Consider the following 15850-nt stretch of genomic DNA (forward strand, 5'->3'; position numbering starts at 1 on the left):
AGCAGCGTCTGGACGTGCAGATAGGCTGGACCTACCGTTCACAGAGATGGCGAAATGGCCTGATGCTTTGCTCCAGGAGTGGTGTCTGCTAGGGCACAGGCCTCACGGGGAATACCTGCACACTGAGGGCACCATCCAGTGCCATGCAGTGAGTGGTAATGCTGGCAGGATTCTTAAAGATCAGTTATTCCAATCTCTTTATTTTATGGGCAGGGAACCAGATCCAAAGGGAGGAAGCAGTGCGTCGACAGCAAAGCCAAGGCCAGTATGCAGGTGTCCTGCTCCTAGACCAGGGCTCTTTTCTCAGTCCTACATTTTTCTCACTTTCTGAGCTACCACCATCCAGCTCAGAACCCACTGAGAAAGGCCTGGGCAGGCCCTCCCCTAAGGAGGAACCCGCCAACACAACCCCACCCCCATTTCCCAGAGACATATTGGGAATAAGCTACCTTTGCAGCCCAAGAGGCTGGGGTCCGAAGTCCATTCCAAAGCACACCACTGGAGCTGCAGGACCCCCTTCTACAGGAGGGGCTGACGGCTGTGGCAGCTGCAAGGGCAGATGGGATGGAGAGGGCTTTGCCTTTAGCCAGCAATGCCTGTTTGCCTATCAAAAGGAGAAAGGAAAACGGATTATTAGGCTACAATGGAGACCCACAGAGCTGCTACAGAGAGAAGGGCAACAGAGGGTACGGTTCTGATGCCAGCCAGTGCAGTAACCAGCCAGCAAGGTAAGAGATTCTCGAACCTGCCTGCCAGTCAGCAGAGGGCATTGCTGTGGTGCGTGCCATGCTTGACCCTACGACCAATGTACCCTTTGCACAACTATTAGCCAATTGCTATGCAGCTGTTGCACCTAACGAAAGAATCAAACGTAGAAACAATGATAGCCCAATCAGGTGCCACCCCAGGTAACAACGGAGTGGTCACACCCAAGGCTCCCTCGGCACCAGGGGTGAAAGGTCAGCCTGACAGAGGATCAAGCCAACACTGGAAACCAGATCAGACCCACGCAACTGAATCAACCCTTGGGCTCCCCAACCTCCCACTCCCTCCAGCCTTTGCCTTGGTCAGCTCCCAGCTGCTCCTATGATCCCCCCCCAGCCCGATGGCCTTATGGGAGTCTCTAAAAATGGAATCCACAGGTGTCTGTGCAGCTACCCAGGATGGTGACTTTGGCTTCTTCTCTTTCCCTTTCCCCCTCTCCTCTGGTACTCTGCCATTTCACCCCATAAAAAAGAAAACAGGGTGTGTGCACATACCCTGAAAGGGGGCTGTTGAGATTCATTTGTTATAGGTGTTGGTGGGCCAAAAAAAAGTGGCCAAAGAAAGTTGGTGCCCGGCTACCGGCAACCTTTGTGTCAATTTAAGCAAATATTGTGGTGTTTCCATGGTGATTCCTGTTTTGAATATCCACTACACTCACTTTTTAAAGGGCTTTTCCTGTTTGCGTTTCAACTTCAAACCTGTAAATATTTTCAGCCTTTTTAGAAAAATTAGCCCATGTGCGTGCAAACACAAACACACTACTAACCTCAGTGCACAGCCTCCCAGACCTGGAGGTCTAGCTGCATAGATGTGACAGTGGGGTGCAGGAACCCAGAGGGGGCTCTCTCTCCGCTCCCCCACCCACCCTGCATAAAGGGCTGGCATCAGGGAGGGTAGTGGCTGAAATTCCGGTCTTTTCCTTCCCCCTCGGCCGGGGGATTGCAGCATCCACAGGGCCCGTGTTCCCAAAGCGTGTGAGTGGGCTCAGCCCTGACTCTATGGTATGGCATGGTGTGGGCAGCTGCCCAGCAGGTTCTCCAAGTTGGCCCAGCCCTGGGATACCCCGGGGCCTCCCTGGAGTGCACAAAGCCCTCCTCTCCTGCCTCCCAAGGTTGGGCCATGCATGGAAGGGGAAGTTGGTGCTTTGAAGGCCGGGCTTCCAGCATCAGCTCTACCCTACCTCTGCTCTGGCAATGCCACTGAGACCAGCTCCCTAGGGGAAGCCTTCAGGCAGGGCCAATGACAGTGGTCCCAGACTTGGATCAGCCTAGCTCCCACCCCACCCTTCAGCAGATACAGGGTTAACAGCAGGTTTCCTGGTTCCCATGGATTCCCGCCAGGCCCCTAATGTGAGTTTCGTGTGATTTGGGGGAAGTGGATTTCCTTTGTTTTCCAGTTTGGGAATATTTTTTTCTTTAAAAAAGAGGAAAAAACACTTTAATGGGAACTTCAGGGCCTCTGGGAGACTCACTTCTCTGGGCTCTGACACTCCCCTGCTTGTTGGTCCAGAATCCCCCAAAGCCCTGGGCAGCCCACCCCCCAACCAAACACCTCTGAGCTAGAGGAAGGGGTGCCTTGGACCCCCTACAGCTCCCCACCCCAGAACACTCTTCTGCTGGGGGTCTCTACTCCAATACCCATCTGGATGACCCCTGACCCACCTGAGAGCTGCATGTCACCCAGGCGGCCAACACGCCCCCTTTCCAGGCATACACGTTTCCCCGGAGAAAAGGTCAAGAGAAACACTCCCACCACCCTGACTCCTGGCAAGCAACAGAGCGGCTGGAGTCTGACCACACATGAATGGTGAACGTGCACGATGGATACCAGGGTCTTACATCCTGGCTCAGAAGGGGGTTCTCGTCACAGGGGAAGAGGGTGTTCCGAGTCCCGGCAAGGCCCTCGTCTGGCCTCCGCCAGCTGAGGGAGAGGCATGTCCAGGGCAGAGGGAACTTCTCAGCTTTGGCAGCAAGAGCCACTGAATCAAGGGTGTGGCCAGACCTCCTCCTCCTCCTCAGTCTTCCCCATTCCTGCCATCCTCCAGCCCTGCCAGGGTGTGGCCTCGCTCAGGGACTGTCCCCAACCAAGTGGCCTGACCCATTTACCAAACCAGGGCACAGGCCCCGGGGCCTGCCGTAGAAGGGGCCCTCCCACGGCACAGGCCCCGGGGCCATGGCAGCAGCAGGAATCCCGGTCAGGAGGTGTTGAGCCCAGAGGATGGAGCTCTCTGGCCAGCAGCTCTGGGTGAAGGCATGAGAGCCATGTGTAGTGACAGAAATAACACTGGGCTGAGAATCAGAAGACATGGCTCTGAGTCCCCGTTCTGCCACTTAACTCGCCGTGAGCCCTTGGACAAACCATCTCCTCTCCCTGGGGCCCAGTTTACTCACTGGTCAACTGAAGACAGCGCTGGCTTCCCTCCTACCTAGCAGCTGGGGTGGGTGAGCAACAACGAGACAGACGTGAAAGGTGTTAACAATGCTCCGGAAATGTTCTCGATCACCCTCTTCTTCCAAGTCTCTTCAAGGTCACCTTCCAGAATCTACCCCAAGCAGGTCCATATGACCCTCTACTCGGCTCCTCATGCATCCTTCACTGTGGCATTTAAATCCGTACCAGACGAAAGTCATTTGTTCACGAGTCTGTCACCACCACTGGGTTTTTAACTCCTCAAGGGCAGAGACCAGGTCGTAATTATCTGTGCGTCCCCAGCATTTAGCACAACAGCTGGCCCACAGTGGGCAGCGTGAGTGTTTACGGAACTGAACTAGTGGTCCCTGATTTCACGTCAGAATCAGATGGGCCGGGGCAGCTTCATCCCTCTCCAAGGACAGAATACTTCGCGGTGACTTTCACGCTCCGTTCTGTTTAGTTCCCCTAATCCCCGACCTGTATCTTGGTCTCTCCCGCCTCCTCCATTAGCACTAGGAATTAATAACCCTCGGGTTCAAGGGGACGGCTTGGTTACCTGATCCTCCTCCTAACTCCAGTAAGAATTGACCGAGCACCTACTATGTGCCAGGAGGCGTGCTGGGAGGAGAGGGCACACTGGATGAGTGGTTTTCACGCTTTGCCGATAGGCCTGTGTGAGAACTAACTGATGCCTCCTAGTCTCCAAATACCAGGCTAAGTGCTGTCCACACGTGATGGCACCAAATCTCTACAACACAGGGGAGGAAGGATTATGGACCCTGTGGACAGATTAGGAAGGGCAGGCACCGAGATATGACAGATTAGGAAAGGCTAAAGGTCACAGCTCACAAGTGCCGCAGCCAGGGCTGGACTCAGGGCTGACAGGCTCCGAGGCCTAACTCACTTCAAAGTTCCTCTTCGTCCCCACCCAGGATCTCAGTACCCAGCCACACCTAATGCTACTGCCCCTTCTGAATCTCAGTTCTGCCCTCCGAACGGGTCTCCATCAAATCCCAATGCCACCAGAAAGTACCTGAGATCAAAACCAGAGGGAAGGCAGAGGCTGTGCTTAGCTGCTGCCTTCTAGGTGGGCTCTAAGTGCAGAAAGGTGAGACCTACAGTGACACACCTGGTGAGCAGGAGAACACCTGAACCTACCTGGTAAATGGGGTCCAGGCTGTGGGCATGGCCTCTTGGAGGAGGGAGGGGCTGAGCCACCCTGTGCTACCTGTCACCTGACGCATGAGGACAAGAATGCCACCCAGGAGAGGGCCGCTCTAAGTCAGGAGGTCTCGTGGGGATAGGACAACTTCCATTTCTTCTCTCCAGACAAGGGCCAAGCTAAGGGGCTTTATTTATCCTGGGGTGGGGGTGGGGGGCCAGACTGATGCTGCCTACCCCACAAAGGGCCCTCCTACTGCAACGAGCATCTGCCTCGGAATTAAGAAGCAGGGCCTCAGGAACCCCTGCTTTTCACCTGGGTGAATGTGAGTGGGGAGTACCCATTACCTCCCCAAAGTTTGGAAGACACTGGGAGGAGATGGTGGGAAAAGATCCACATGGAGAGGACAAAGGTGTGGAAGATGAGGCCGGGGGTGGGGAGAGGACAGAGCCCTAATGAGCAGATTTCATAAATCACCCGGAGTGAAAACAGAAACACAGACGCGCACATTGCCCAACGCCAGGCTGTATGGAAAAGGAAAAAAAAAAAAACACAATAAAAAAATCCACATCTTAATACAGAAATCCTACATGATGTGTTGTGGCACGAAAGTGTTTTTCACTGCATTTTTCATCTGTGATCTCACACAGCCTACGACGGGTACGCCCAACGCAGTAGGTATTTGATGGTAGGTACACAAACAGAGCAAACACATACACAATTAAGCAAAACAAGGGCAGCAAATATTCCAAATGGTCCATGCTGGCATCTCATGGCTTCAAGTGGCCTCTGGAAATGGCTATGTTGGCTCCACGAATGGGGCCCTTTAGAACTCTGAGGGGAAAAAAATGGGGCAAGAACACAGCTCAAATGGAAGGAAACGCATTCTGTATCCTCAGCACTCCACAAGAAGAACACCCGGCCAGCTGGTTATGTGGCCTTTCTGCACTTAAGGTGCTGTCCTGCTGCTGGCCGGGCACTCACCGGGGACCCACACATCCCAGAGGCCCTTTGTGTGTCACTCACTCCACAGTTACTATCTGTCTCCTTTTTGTTCCACCCCTCCCCCTTTTTAATTGTTGGATGAGTTTACAGAGCTGTGTGCCAAAAACAATCAACTCTAGGGAACAGAGTTATACAAAAAAGGGCGTGGCGCCAGAGGGAGACGATATCCATGGAAACCAGCACCTTTTCACAGCGGCCTAGGTGAAGCCAGGGTGAGGGGGTGGGCTGGGGGTGGGGAGACACGCTCCACTAGAATAGGGGCCCCAGAAAATGCTGGGATCGCTGAACCTGAGGGAGCCACAAAGGGTGTGGAAGGTCAGGAAGTGGAGTCAGCCGGAGACCCCCACAAGGGCAGGAATGTTGGACCGCGCACGAGCACAGACATGGGTACACACATACACACACACACACAGACACACACACACACACACACACACACACACACACACGCCACCCCACCAGATCACTGGGACAGCCTAACCTAGTGGTTTAGTGTACAAGCTTTGGAGCCGGACTGCCAGGTATGAATCCTGGCTCTGCCATTTACAAGCTGTGTGATCCCGGGCAAATGACTTTAACCTCTCCGTGCCTCGGTTTCCCCATCCTTAAAATGGAGCTAATAACAAATCAAAAGACAAAATAAAGAGGAGAGGGAGGTTTCCAGACTCTGTCACAGTAGAGGAAAATAACCGTTGATATTTATTAAATAGAAGGATTTTAATACATTAACGCATATCATCACCACAAGAACCCAAAGTATAGGTTATTATCTCAACTGGATAGTTGAGGAACTAAGACTCAGAGAGGGATGTGACCCACCCAAGGTCACACACTTGGAAGTGATTTGAACCCAGGCCTGTCTGACAATTCACTTTGTACTGCTCACTATACCGCTTGGTGAGCAGAGGGAGAGGGCGAGGGTGGGGAGAAAGCAAGGGAGGGATGGGCTTTCAGGAGGTTCTCTTCCCAGACTGGATGTATTAGGTTGGTGCAAAAGTAATGGCAGTTTTTGCAATTATTTTTAACCTTTTCAACCGCAATTACTTTTGCACCAACCTAATAGACGCACAGCAGCGGCACCCAGACACATTGTCCCCAAGGAGCAAGGAGCAGGGAAAAGCTGAGGGGGCCAAAAGGCCCAGGTGGCCACATTCCTCAGTAGTTCCTGTCCCAGTTCTGACCCCAGGAGACCAATGAAGCCCTCTGACCCTTCCCTCTGCCCAGGCAGGATCTGCAGAATCAGGAGTTCCCAGAGGGAAAACAGCAGATCTTGGGGCCCATCTCCCAGCCACAGAGGCCCAAAGCCTGGGAAAGGTCCTATTTCTGGGTCAGAATCCTGTGAACGACCCAACTAGCTGCCTTTTCAGAACCTAGGCAGTTCCCTTGAGGGGATAAAGAGAGGGGAGCATAAGGGAGCTATGGCCCCCTATTGCAGAGGCCTCCCCTATTGCAAGGCCAGGCCCAGGGAGGCCCAGGGAGGCCTGGGAGGCTGAGAGCTGGAGTCACAGGCTACCTGCCCTGAGTGGTCTGATCTTCACCCTGCTCAGAGATGGAGCCCACGCAGGCTTGGTGGCTCAGCCCTTTCTGCCATCGACCACCCCAACTCATTCAGATATTTCCTCTCTCACTTGCTTTTTTTAAAAAAATTTAATGTTCTCTATAATTCATCCATCCCAGAAGATAATCGATAGAGCCCGTAATGAAAATCTGAGCCATATTTTATGATCCGCTGCGAGCAGAAAGGGCCACATCAGCAGGTCCGGTTTCGGCTCTCCCTATCTGTCTTGCCCACTGCCCCGGGGATTATTTCCCCAGTCAGTCCTGCCCACAGCCCCCCGCCTAGAGCTTTGCCCTCAGTCAGGGAAGACGACCCAGCTGGAAAGGAGCCTGGGGCCACCACCCTGGCACCCCGATGCTTACTCTGCCAACCTCAGTCACAAGGATGGTCACCTGCCATTGCAGTTTTCCTGGAGCTAACCCCCAACCTGGGACCTCAGCACCACTGCCCTGGAATCTCACAACTATCTTCAGTCAGAGTCCTTCTGGAAGCCTGAAGACCCTCACAGGTCTCCGGAGACAGGCCAGCCCCCCACATGGCATTCACTCCCCACCGAGAAAGGCCACTCGTTCCCTAGGGGCTCCCTGGGGGGGGGGTTCCGAAGTACACTGGGACCCTTGGGTCAGTGGAGAGTGGGTCATCACTCTCATTTTTACTACCTCAGCCATGTCCCTCTTCTTCCTGGTCTCCGTCCTATGAAGAGAAGGGTGCAGATGAGCCAGGCTGAGGGGATGTAGTGGGGGCTGAGGGAGGCAGCCCCCTCCTGTTCTGCCAGGGCCGACTCAGGGGGGAAAGCACAACCCCCGCTCCTTGCCCTGGCACCACCACTTGCCAATCAGCAGGCAAGGCCCTGCTCCTCCCAGAATCCCTTGTTACCTGGAACCAATCAGAGAGTGCCACAGTTCCAGAGCTGAAAAGAGCAACCCCAGTGGGCCCATTCAGAGCCCAGAGGATGCTCCAACATCCTAGGAACAAATACTCAAACCAATAAGAAGTGTGATTCAGCCCCATCATGGACTACTATGCAGCCATGAACAGATATTCACGGAAAGCAAGAAATGAACATATTTTGCCGTGTATAATGCACACCCTATTTTTGGCCCCATTTTTGGCCCCTTTAGTTTTAACTTTTTAATTCAAATTTTATTTGTTTACATTTAGGTATTTGTTTTTATATTATAAAGGAATCTTAGAATTTATTTTTTTTAACATATTATGATACAAGAAAGTTTATGTAACAAATAATTACAAAACACAAGAACAGATAGATACAAAGTACAAGAAATTTTATGTACTGGTAACAAATTTATGATATTTATGCATCATAGAAGACCAAGAACTCTTGTTGCAAGTTCATGGTAAGTTCAACAAAACCGATTATCGTATTCCAGGGTATTATCTTGCATACGGATATTGTTATTGATTTCTAGAGTTAGACTTTTAACTCATAAGTATAAATAAAAGAATTAAAAACATTTACATAGATATGGAATTAGTACTACCCATGTGTAATGTACATCCTTATTTTTCACTCATTAATTTGGGCCAAAAAAGGGGTGCATTCTATACAGCAAAATACGGTAATAAGTAAAAAAACTCAGATGACTCCATTGTTTAGAATGCCATCCAGTCGGAATCTTGGTACTATCCAGTATGGCAGCCACTGGCCATATGTGGCTATTGGGCATTTGAAACGTGGGGGGTGTGACTGTGGAACTGAATTTTTTGTTTTATTTAATTTTGATTAATCTAAGTTTAAATAGCCACATGTGAATAAAGGCTACTATACTAGACAGCACAGGGTTAGATCACTTCATCGATATAAAAAAAAAAACTTAATAAAAAGTTTTAAAGCCTATCATCTCAAGGCAGTGGTATAATCACTATTAACTACAATAACAGAAATAGTTAATGTTTCAGGGCATTGTGTGCCAGGCTCAGTGCTCGGTATTTTATATGGATCATCACACTGAATCCTGACCACCCTCCAAGATCATTAGCCCCACTTTATAGATGAGGAAACTGAGGTTCAGCAATTTTAAGTGACTCACCCAAAGTCACACCACTGGGTGGCAAAGCTGGGGCACAAACCCAGGTCTCTCTGTTCCCCATAAACCCATATTTTTAAAAACAACACTACATATTTTTAAATGCTTTCCTTCACACTGTTTTGTATTTTTCCAATGAGCCACAAGCATGAGTTATAATCAGGGAGAAAATGTACTTTGGGCCTCCAGCTTTTGGATGGGGAAGGAGAAGGCATTGTGGTCACGGGTCCTCTCTGCCCCTCAAGCTTCTTCTCTTTAGATGCCCGGCGCTCAGAAGATGCCCGGGGTCCACAGGCAATGCTGTGCCTACGATTCTCCAGCAGCCAACCTGCCAGTGGGATCCAGTTTCCTCCCAGCCCCACCTCGGAGTCAGTTCCTGACAAGTTTCTCAGCAGTTTTGCAATCATCATTCAGGTCTAGATCTTTAAAATGGCAGTAGGCCGTGGGGTTGTCTGCAAACGACAACGCACGCGACTCTTACCTTGGACCACCCTTTCCCACTACCTTCTAGAAGAGCCAGGAGCTCCGGGACCAACAGCCCAAGCCTGGGACACGCTGTCCACCCTCTGGGGGCCTGGACAGGCTGGTTTTTCCCAAGAGGGACAGTCATTGGCCTCGTTCACCTCCCCTTGGGGACTGTATCGAGGTTCAGAACGAGGGAGGCAGACAGATCCCCTTGAAAGATCCATGATGAAAGAAGACTCCCCAGCAAGAACTGAGCCCTGCTAGAAATGGAATCAGGGAAAATTCCACGTTGGTTTTGCTTATTTTCCATAGCACTAAGAGGGGTGTAGGGGACAGGGAGCGATGACCCCACTTGGTCTGGTTTCCATTTCAGCTTTTTTTTTTTCCCCTGAAGTGCACAGATTGTTCTGGTTTCAGGGTAGGCAGGATAAATGTCCTTACTTAGGAGATTTTTTTTTATTACTATTATTATGGATTTTTGGTTCCCTGCTGTCTGCAGTTCTCTGTCCTTTCCAATCTACTTTAAGTTCCCCTTGGATTTATATATTTATTTTTGGGGTTGGTTTCAGGTGCTTCTAGTTTATCAAACAATCAGCCCTGTGAGGTACGCTGGGTGTTTCCAGAAATTACATCACAAAAAATCATGCAATTAAAGTGTAAGGGAAAAAAAAACATAGCTGTTGCCTAATTTTGTATTTTAATTAGTGACTTATTGTAAACGTAGACTTTTAAAATGGAGGCGCCTAAGCAAAGCCAGTAAACAAGTTTTCCTAATGAACTAATTTCACCTCTTCCCTCCTCCCTTTCTTCTCCTCCTCACCAGCCCAACTGTCATATTCCAGATTTTCTTTGCCCTCCTTTTTCCTGTCTCACTTCTTAATCCTTGCCCAACACGTATTTGAAAAAAGAATGCCCCAAAATAAAATCGGAAACCCTGGCACCCAGGACGCCTACAGGAGCCCAGGCTGGCGTGATGATGGAAGAAGTCTCGGAATTGAGGCTCCTGGCTGAGGATGTAGCGTGAAGTTTGCCCCTGTACCCCTTGCCCTGGCCCCAGCTGCCCTGTTTCGCTGCTGCCAAACCCTTGTCTGCTGGGTCCCAGAGATGCCTCTGCTCCTGCGAGTGCCCTGGGCTCAGGAAGGGAGAGAGAAAAGCCCAGTGCCGTGCTGACTGCCAAGGCAACGGTGAGCGAGTGGAGACGTGGGACATCTGGGCCCTAGCAGGTGAGAAGACGTAGAGAGAGAGGTAAGCTCTGGTGTTGTGAAACCCAAGGGACCGCGGGGTGCCCGGAGGAAGGAGGAGAAGGGGCATGGGAAGGAGAAAGCAGAGGGAGCCTGTAGCCAGGGAAAGAGAAGCCGCAACGAGAAGGGTCTGTCCAGGTCACACGGTAGCTCAGAGAAAGAACACATCCATCAGTCCCAGGCACCCCTAGCAGGGTAAGTACGTCCAGGCCACCACTGTTGGCCAAACTGCCACCATTGGTGTAGAGCCATGCCCCTCCCTTATGGAAAGTTCCCAGCTTGAGGGGCCACAGAAGTAAGCTAATTTGCCTCTTTGAGCCTCGTTTCTGGGAAAGAAGTGTGAGGAGGGGGGCAGCGTTCACTGCTCTCTGTTTAGTCTTGAAGTGGAGACAAGTCTCGGACGTCCTACAGTCGGGAAGACCCCTGGAACTGCCTCTGCCCCTTGTCAAGAGTGGATACCACGAGCCCCTCCATGTCCCTGTCCACTGGGGAACATCTGAGCCCTCCTGGCACCCTAGAGGCTAGGCCATCTTAACAAGAGCTGGTGTCTACCCAGAGCACTGGACAAGAGCACGCCTCCTCCTGCTGCTGGCATCTCCACAACCAACGCAGAGACACAGTGGAGGAACAGGTTTGCTTTATGGCTCTCCTGGGGCGAGCCAGGGTAGTTAGCATCCTGAGCGAAACCCCACAGTGGCCATTTTTGTTCCGAGTAGGAGGCATCGTCCTGGTGGGCTCAGGAAAGGCCGTCATGCCCCTACTCATTGCCACCTCAGACCGTCTTCGAGCTGGGACCCACCTGGCCTCTGACACTAAGACCAATGCCCTACAGTACAGCAGGTGGCCTCATGACCACACGGGCAGTGGGGTGGGGCACGCAAGAAGGCTCTGGAACACCTGGTGGCAGAATCCTGGGCCTCCCTCACTAAGATGCCCAAAGAAAGGAAGGAGGAGAGGAAGGAACAGCCAGAGAGGAAGGGGCTGGCCCTCCATGTCATCATGCACCGGTGGGAACCCAGACCCAACCCCACGACAGATCCTGCTCGGTTTCAGCTTCAATCGGAGAAGAAAGCTCCCATCAAACATGGGCTGGGCAGGGATGTGGGCACTGAGATTAGGAATTTGGAAAACCATCTGAGGAAGCTGGCCCTGGGAAGACAGCAACAGGATTTAATACCTTATCCTGGCTGTCTGGTAAACACCCTGAACCATCCCCGCACTCCGTTAGGCAGCCTCGGATCCTCAGGTGTGCCGGCGACGGGCAGGTAGAGACAGACGTGGGCAGAGACAGGAAGGGAGGGAGTATGGGCCTGGGGGGAGGGGAGGGGGAAGAGCTGGCCTGGGAGCATAGGATGGGTGGCAGCCAAGCCAGACAGTCAATGAAACAGCTGACAGGTGCAGGGAAGGGGGGCAGGGAGAAGAGAAAGGTGAGCCGAGCAGGGGTTTGGGATATTTGCAGATGCCTCCGTCACCCCGGGGGGCTGCGTGGGATGAGAGGAAGGGTCAGAGGCTTGTGGGCTAAAGTCCTAGCAGTTCTGGCTGCCTTTTCTCTCAGTGAAAGGGGAAATTGGGGAGATGCAATGGACCGGGCCACAGGCTCCCCCTAGACCAAACAGGACAATGCAGCAGGTGGGGGCTAGCTTCCAGGACTTACTGTGGCCACCTATGAGAGCTGTCCGCTGGTGTCCTTTAGGGCCACACTCTCCCCAACACACAGACACCTATACCCCATGCTGAAAAGAAAGTCAAATCAATCAAAATGGAGCGTCCTTCTATTCCAGGCTGGAGCTGACGCGTGACAATAAGCACTGAGAAGCAGCAGGGAGGGTGGAGAGCAGCCCTGGAGCTGCTCAGAGGGGCTTCAACTCTCCAGAGGTGTTTTGGGGAGCATTAAGTGTAGATGAGTAGAAAAGAGGTGCCCAGAGTCCTGGACATTCGGGGACAGACCACCTTCGCTGTGATCCCAGCACAGAGGCTGAGCTTAAAAGGCACTCCCCCAGGCCCAAGTGGGCCACACCACTAATCCTCTTTTCCCATTTCCGTCTGCTCCTTGATGTAATTACAGTTTTGGATTGAAATGCACCCGGAGTGTGACCCCCCTTGCCTGATGCACTCCCTGAGTCCATGGGCACACACACAGCAGTGTATCTCCATGTTCTGAGAGACTCATAAACCATCTCAAAAGCTGAAAGACGCACCACTTTTACATGTTCTCGACTCGCTTCTTCAGCGACACCCGCAAAGCTGCCCTGGTCATGGCCACCTCCACCAGCTCAGGTCTTCCCTCTCTGCCCCCTCAGCTAAGGGCCCAGAGTCACCAGGGCCTCCTGTGTCCCCAGCAGCGGGAAGGAGCTTCCAGCCTGGTCTGGGGCTGGGCTTAGAGTCCTTTGCCTTCTGCACACTCCCTAAACCCCACAATCCCAAGAAATCCCATCCACAGCTCCTTGATCCAAAAGGAAGCCAGAAGGCCCAGGTGGAGAACTTTCTTGCTCCAGCAATAACCACATGGGTCATTGGCCCTGCTGTTGGAGGCTGGTCTGACCCATGGATATTCCCACCACCCAAGTCTGCTCCGAACACGACCCTGTGGGCTCTAGAGGAGCACCAGGAGAGGCTGGGAGCCACTCTCCTCTGCCTCGGTGCCAAGTTCCCTACTGCCCACAGGCCGAGCGCTAACACCCAGAGTTCACACTGTCTGCAATCAAGGGAGTCCTCAAGTGTCTCCTGCCACAATTTCTGTTCCAGTTTCTCGCACACAATCTCTCCTCCAGTTTCTCAACTCTGGCCTTGCCAGTATCAACAGTTTGAATCTTTACATTAAGAAAACACACACACACACACACACTACTCCCGGATGAGGGAGAGAGAATACACTGAGAAAAAAAACCCACAAGACCTAGTGTTGGGGTTGGAAACCGGTGTCACCGGCTCACCATTTCCCCCACATCAGGCAGGTGGCCAGAGAACCCTGGGCAATACATGCTACAGACCTCGCCAGACATTAGAACACTTGTTCGGGTCCCTACCTTTGGAAGCTGGTCCCCCAATGCATCGCTTCAGGCCACTGCTGCTGATAATTTTTCAGAGATAAACAAACCGGTTTGGATAAAACAAGAACCAACCTGAATTCTTCACCCAAAACTCAAAACGAAACTCTCCGATCACCCCTTTCCGTCCCTTTTCCACCCGGCTATGCCATCATCCAGTTCCCCAAAATTCAGAAAACTGTATTTTTGTTTTCCAGTTCAGCCCAATAGCCTTTTTGTTCCCAACACTATCATACCTGGGACCATTCGGGCCAGCTTGAAGGGATGCTGGCTTATTCAAAATGTCCTGCTTCCAGTTTCTCAAGTATGCCGGGGTCTGAAGGCAGAACGGAGAAGGGGAAGGAACATGCCTAGGAGCTTTTGCCGGGCTCGTATCTGATCTGTGCTCTCTTTCCCCTGCTCCCTTTAGGGCTCAGGTCTTCCCTCCCTGATCCTATCACGTCCCTCAGTCTCCAGTCCCTTCCAAAGGAAGGAGGGGTGTGGACTGGACATTTGGTGGACCCCTGCTTTCTAGGAGCAGAGGAAAGAGGTTGCTCAGTTCCCCTTGGGGGTTACCGGGTTAATCGAGGCTCGATGTCAGGACAGGGTGGAGGCCAACGGGCAGAGGAAAGACACAGCCCTGAAGTCTGTGGCCTCAAGGGTCTCCCTGCAGGGTCGGTGTGTGACGTGCCTACCTACCACCAGAGTCACTTGAGCCGGACACACCCTCCCCCATCGGCCCATCGCACCCAATCAGGCCCCCAGGTCCCCCCAGCCTCTCCGTGGAGCTTTCTCTGCTTTCTGCCCTGAGCTAGTCTGGAACCTCTGCCAGGGCTCCCGCCTCCCAAGTCCCCATCAGTGGGGTCTGCTCAGTCCCTGTAGCTAATTTACACCCGTCAGGGTTTAAAATAGCAGAGGCATAAATGAAAAGTCCAATTTCTTCAAATTTGCATTGTAAAACCATCCTTCAACTTCCTTGAAATAAATTTTACTATTTTATTAGTGCAAACAAAATGGTAATAAAACACTAATACAGCGCCTTGTATCCAGGGGAAGAGCTAAAATTAACATAGAGCGCGCAGTGTTTGCTATTACATTCAATTACCTTTTTACTTGAGATTTACATTCTCATCCCCTTAATCTCCATAGCAGTGGCTTCAAAATCATTCCTGCCAGGCCCTGCCCTTCCGGAGCCCCCGCAGCGGGAAGCCAGGCCTCCTGCCCAGACGACGCTCACCCCGGGCATCACGCCTACCCCTTTCACCACTGCTGCCTCTTGTCATAGGTACCACTTCTCTCCCCTGCTCGTAATTCCCTCACGTCTTGGCCTCTCAGTACTCGGCAAGTTCCAACCAAAGGGCTCTGACACGAGCCACATTCAGACACACAGTTATCAATAAGCAGGTGCAGGGGGCATGGGCCAGGGGCCCGGCTCCACCAGCCTGCAAAGGCTCTCCCTGGCATAAGAGAGAGGCAGGGAGCTTATGGGCGCCCTGGGGAAACTGGCATCTCTGGTTTGACAGGTTGTGGGAGAGGGTTTGCTGCATGGCACAGCTGGGAACTCTGGATTATGGCAGGACGCTCAGCCATTCTGAAGTGGGAAGGGTCAAGGAACAGCAGGGTCTAGCCTCTTACTCAAGCCACAGACAGCAAAGCTGAGGTCTCAGGAAGGGGCTGCTTGCGGGTCACAAAGGTGGGGCTAGAACTTCACCATCCAGTGCTCTTTCCTCAACAGAGGCATGACCTAAAACCAGAGGACCAGTCACCCTCAACCACAGCCACAAAGCATCTGATCCTCCAGGAGGGTCCGTTGGTCTCCTGGAAGCAGAGGAAAGCAGAATTCCCTGTCTGAAACTGGTCATGTGATCTGAGCCAGCGGGGGAGATGACCTTGTTTGCAAGCCCAAAGGACTCTGTCACTGACTAGCTGTGTGACCTTGGACAAGCGACCGCCCCGCTCTGGGCCTCAGTTTCTTCATCTGTCAAAGAGGCACAACGATCCTTGTGCTGCCTTCTCGGGCATGGTCATGATGACTGGAAAATCAAGAAGGCAGATTAAAAGCCCACGGAGCTCAGAAACTCGACAGTGAATTCGTTCCCAAGATGGCCTCGGTAAGGGGGTACACAGGAGCACCGGGGTAAGGGACCGTTATCAAGGCCTCGGACGTG

General features: G+C 52.3%; 1 protein-coding gene across 2 annotated transcripts in view; it reads right to left on the reverse strand.

Moving 5' to 3' along the window:
• CASZ1 (castor zinc finger 1) overlaps positions 1 to 15850 on the reverse strand; it is a 148716-nt gene that overhangs the window by 115315 nt on the left and 17551 nt on the right. For both annotated transcript variants that reach the window (XM_033114658.1, XM_033114659.1), the window contains exon 2: positions 450 to 604. The gene's annotated coding sequence lies outside the window, so the exon portion shown is untranslated. The remainder of the gene's footprint in view (positions 1 to 449; positions 605 to 15850) is intronic.

Source organism: Rhinolophus ferrumequinum, chromosome 9, assembly GCF_004115265.2.
Source record: "Rhinolophus ferrumequinum isolate MPI-CBG mRhiFer1 chromosome 9, mRhiFer1_v1.p, whole genome shotgun sequence".
In the NCBI taxonomy this organism is placed as follows: Eukaryota; Metazoa; Chordata; class Mammalia; order Chiroptera; family Rhinolophidae; genus Rhinolophus; species Rhinolophus ferrumequinum.